We start from the raw sequence: 5208 nt of genomic DNA on the forward strand, positions 1-5208 counted from the left end.
CAGGAAGCGGAAGGACTCCACAGTGTCGACTGGGGAGTCTCTCAGGGTGATGGGGGTGAGTGGGGCTGGGTTCTTCCTGTAGTCCACAACCATCTCCACTGTCTTCACAGCGTTGAGCTCCAGGTTGTTCAGTCCGCACCAGGACACCAGGCGGTCGATCTCCTGCCTGTAGGCTGACTCATCCCCACCAGAGATGAGCCCAATGAGGGTGGTGTCGTCCGCGAACTTCAGGAGCTTGACAGACTGGTGACTAGAGGTGCAGCTGTTGGTGTACAGGGAGAAGAGTAGAGGGGAAAGAACGCAGCCTTGGGGGGAACCGGTGCTGATGGTCCGGGAGTCAGAGACATGTTTTCCCAGCTTCACGTGCTGCTTTCTGTCCGACAGAAAGTCTGTGATCCACCTGCAGGTGGAGTCAGGCACACTCAGCTGGGAGAGCTTGTCCTGTAGCAGAGCCGGGATGATTGTGTTAAAGGCAGAGCTGAAGTCCACAAACAGGATCCTGGCGTAGGTTCCTGAGGAGTCCAGGTGCTGGAGGATGAAGTGGAGGGCCATGTTTATTGCGTCGTCTACAGACCTGTTGGCTCTGTAGGCGAACTGCAGGGGGTCCAGGATGGGGTCAGTGAAGTTTTTGAGGTGTGACAGCACAAGGCGTTCAAAAGACTTCATCACCACAGAGGTCAGGGCGACGGGTCTGTAGTCATTAAGTCCTGTGGTCCTTGGCTTTTTGGGGACAGGGATGATGGTGGAGGTCTTGAAGCAGGCTGGAACGTGGCATGTCTCCAGTGAGGTGTTGAAAATGTCTGTGAACACCGGAGACAGCTGATCGGCACAGTGCTTCAGGGTGGATGGAGAGACAGAGTCTGGCCCGGCTGCTTTGCGGGGGTTCTGTCTCTTGCTGCGTGTGAGATTTCATCTGTATATCATACAGTTAAACACGGACTGAGCTACAATAGCATGGACTGTCTCAATAAGCTTAACAATGCAAAGTTTAATGATTCCAATACTGCGAAGAAAATCCACTGTGGAAGAACCAAAGCCGAGATGCTAAGAGCCAAAGTACTTGGTCCAAAAACTGTACGAGATATTCTGAATGATCTGCCAACCGAAGGTGAGCAGGAGCCGGTCTATTTTTCAGTCGCCACAGATGCCTCGAACAAGGGGAACTGAAAAATGTTTCCTGTGTGCCTTAGATACTTCAATCCATCTGACGGAGTACGGTGTAAACTACTTGATTTTTATGAAGACAGTGATGAATCGGCCAATGGCATCCACCGAGCTATAATGGATTGTTTAGGAAAATATCAACTTAACACAGAGTGTATCACATCCTATGCTGCAGACAATGCGACTGTCAATTATGGCAAGCATCACTCTGTTTACCAGTTACTGCACAGTGAAAACAGTCGCATTTTGAAAGCAAATTGCCCAGCCCATATAGCTCACAATTCTTGTAAACATGCATGCGATCAGCTGGCGGTCAGTGGACATAGAGACAATTGTCTTGAAGATTTACAGCCACTTCTCAGCATCTGCTTCTCGGCGAGAGGAACTTCGTAGTTTTTTGGCCTTTGTGGACATTGAGTGGAGAGAAATTCTGCGTCACGTCTGCGCTAGATGGCTGTCACCGTATCCAGATGTTGATCGTCTCTTACAGAGCTGAATGAAGTGGTTTGATTTATCCTCAGACAATGTGATGATGAAGCTTAAACCAATTGGCCTCTTTGAGAAACTCACTGTCTCTGACTTGGAGAAGGTGGCGGTCGCCCTCAAGTTGACTGACACGGTGTAAAGGGCATACACCGTACTGGATGCCCCCTATGATTTCACTATAGTAAGTTGACCTGCTCATTCAAAGTAAACTCAAAATCCCTTAATGACATTTAATCTGACATACAGTGCTAATAATTTTTTTTTTTTCCTTTTTCAGATGGACATGCCAGCTTTGCGAAAATGGTGGTGTGTTATGCTAATGGAGAATTTTGACCTTGGGAGGTGAGACCACAAAAATTTTGACATTTGATTGACTTGGAAATGGTTACACAGCACTGTCTCTGTTATACCTATAGTACATTTATTTTTTCTTTGTTTAACCCTTTTTATTTGAGCCATGGCAAAATGTTTGCCCACTGGACGGAGACATCAAAAGCCCTCCTGCGAGGTGAGGTGCCACCAGTGTTCAGACTGAAGAAGCGGAAGTTGGATGACATCACTGAGGTCTGACTTTTTTTTAATGCAATCCATTTTGCTTGAGTTGTATTTGTGTTTTTCCCTTGAGACTACTCTTACACCAATGATTCAATTTCCCTATTAAATTCCCTTTAAAATTAGGTTTACTTTGGCAATATTTACTTAACATATTCTTCCTTGGTAGTATCAGTATCCCACTGCTATAATTGGAGAGCGGTTTGTCTGTTTGTATGTCCCACCATGGAGAGGAGAGGAGAGAGCAGAGGAGAGGAGAAAAGGAGAGGAGACGAGGAGAGGAGGAGGTTATAAATTCTAGTTTAGAACAATCTTGAAGGCCAGTACCATTGTCTAAGTTCTCTGTATAGTTTTTAGCTTATTAAAACAGGGTCCTTAAACCTAAAAATATGCTAAAAATTGCATACTTTACTAAAATTAGGGTGGCTCATAGCAACGGCCCCTTTTTTCCAAGTTAACTCCTATTGTGCAGTCACTGTAAAGAATGTGCCATCCCTGTAGCAATGACAGTCCTTTATGATTTAAAGTCACACCTTACGTTGTCTTTAATTTAAAAATAGACAGTGCCTAGATAATGCAAGATTAATAAATGAATACTCTACAGTCAACAGACCTAAATTGGTAAAAAACTAACAATTTTTGAGCTGGTTAACATTATGCCAATGTGGATTAGTTCAAGAACTGGCCCTGATGGGATCATTGCTTGTATTTGAATATTAAAAATGAATTATTATTTTTTTTTTTTAAAGAAAGAGGAAAGAGAGCAACTACAGCCTCAGCAAGCTGATGTCTCAGTTGGAAAAGATGATACTGTTGGTGCAGCAATTATGCTATAGGAAGACAACTTTTTTTCTCTCTCCCTTTTCCATAGGACAGAGTGGAGCCCAGGATTATACATGACTGCAAAAAGGCAGCAGAATGGGTTAAAGCAAACCAGCATGTGTTTTCAGCCAAGGTGGAGTTGCCCAATGCACTGCAGATGGGGGAAGAGGAACTGGCAGAGGCTGCACAGCTGTATGGAAAGCTTTGGGTTGAGGAAACAAGTGAGGGCCTGGACGAAGATAAGAGGGAATCAATCTTGGAGCCATTCAAGTTTGTATTTTACCAGATTGAAGACATGTTGAAGTTTTGTGAGGAAATTACAGATACCCAAGGGTATTTGACGTACTGTGAAAGGGTCCATTTTGAGCGGTGGAGACCTGGTTCTGCTACACAGGCATAAAATCAACACAGTACATAAAATCACACAAAACGTGCATACAAAGAGACACTAAGAGATACACAAGAGCATATAAAAGTGCATAATCAGGAGTTCAAAATATTGATTTCATTGGGAATAAAGGATTTCCTAAAAACATTTTTGGTTCCCCAAGGGACCCTATAATGCCTCCCAGAGTTCATCAGCTCAAACTGAGAGAATAAAGGATGAGAGTCGTCTCTAACAATGCTCAGGGCTTTGTTCCTGGTCCTGTGGAGGTATAAGTCACTCAGCTGGGTCTGGGGGTTTTTCACAATTTTGCTGGCCATATTGACAATTTCTGGCAAGTTTACCCCTTAATCTGCAGTTAAGGTTGCAACATCATTTAATGATGGAAAACAATACAGGTGAAAGAACACTTCCTTGCGGGGCTGTACTAATCTGATCAGACATACTTCCGTTTACACAGACTCTTTGTGGTCGGTTAGAAAGGAAGTCTCTTAACCAAAGAATGAGGCCACTGTTAAAGGATAAGGCTGGTGTTTTTTAATTGATTTCTTACCATCAGCAAAATAACAAAATCAGCAATGAATTTGCTTTGCTAACAAGTCTCGTCCATGTAGCCGTTGCCCAATGAAGCTATGTCTCACTGGCCATAGAACTCCATTGTATAAAAAAAAAAAAAACTATTAAAAACATGTCACAGAGCCATGCCGTTGCTCTGGCAGCATATTTCATCATCATGATGCACCGGGCCAGCCGACTTTTTCCTCAAACAAATTAATAAGCCGACCATAACCACGTTTCCATCTCAGGAAAGTAGTTCCGTAGGACCAAAAATAGTCCCCGTCATAATTAAGAATTTGTTCCCATTTTAATTTGATTTGGTAATAACTACAATATAGCCTGACTTTTCATGGTAACAGTTACTAATTTTTAAAACTAAAACTATGTCTTTGTGAGCTGTATTTAGGTTTTTAGCTTACAATTGAAGCCAATGACTTCCAGTTTGAAGGCTAAAAAGGGAACGTGGGAAGTCGGAAAGTAATGGGAGTAGAGCAAATGCATTGTTGATTTTGTTATTTTCATAGGATTTGTTGACTATAAGAAAGTCGTATCCTTTAACCTCAAGGTCAATAAGTCTTTTTAAAAGAATAGGTGTATAGTTTACACTGCCCTTTCCGACTATTTCAGCCTCCTTCCCCATAACTGAAAAATTCTTTGAATTTTTTGTTGACAAGATGGTCCATTTGGTCCATGTCATGCCCTCTCTCTATCTTGTCTTTCCTGTCTCTCTCCTGTCTCGCCATATCCTGCCTTGTTTCCAAGGCAGTGTAACCCAACTTTTCTGCTGGCCAGCCGCCAGTCTGTGCCTTCCCTCAACCTGATGATATGAGAGGGATGCACCAACCACCACGCACAAATTGGAAATGTAAGGAGATGGAAGTTGATCCTGTCTAAATCTCTCTCTGCAATGCAATGTCATATAACCCCCTCTCTCTTTCTCTCTCATGTACTGTATAAGTCACTGCATAATTCAATAACTGGATAGACATTCTGAAGTGAGCAGATTGAGTGAGCAGAAAGAGTCAAACTTCATATTATCTACTTTTAAAATTCCATGATGTGGCATAAATGGTAAAAAAAAATAAAAAAAAATAAAAAACAACAAAAGGGAATATTTATAAAGCCTCTTAAAAAAACGAGGGTAGGTCTTTTTGATATAGAATAAGGAAGCTCACCAAGGAGTAGATGTAAGAATAAATCAGATATCCTAATTTGAGATCCTTTGTAAAAAACAGACCCAG

Source organism: Centroberyx affinis, unplaced genomic scaffold (genome assembly GCF_046629955.1).
Source record: "Centroberyx affinis isolate AG114_WGS23_722 - 3 ecotype Tasmania unplaced genomic scaffold, CSIRO-AGI_Caff_v1 ptg002747l_1, whole genome shotgun sequence".
NCBI classification, from domain to species: domain Eukaryota; kingdom Metazoa; phylum Chordata; class Actinopteri; order Beryciformes; family Berycidae; genus Centroberyx; species Centroberyx affinis.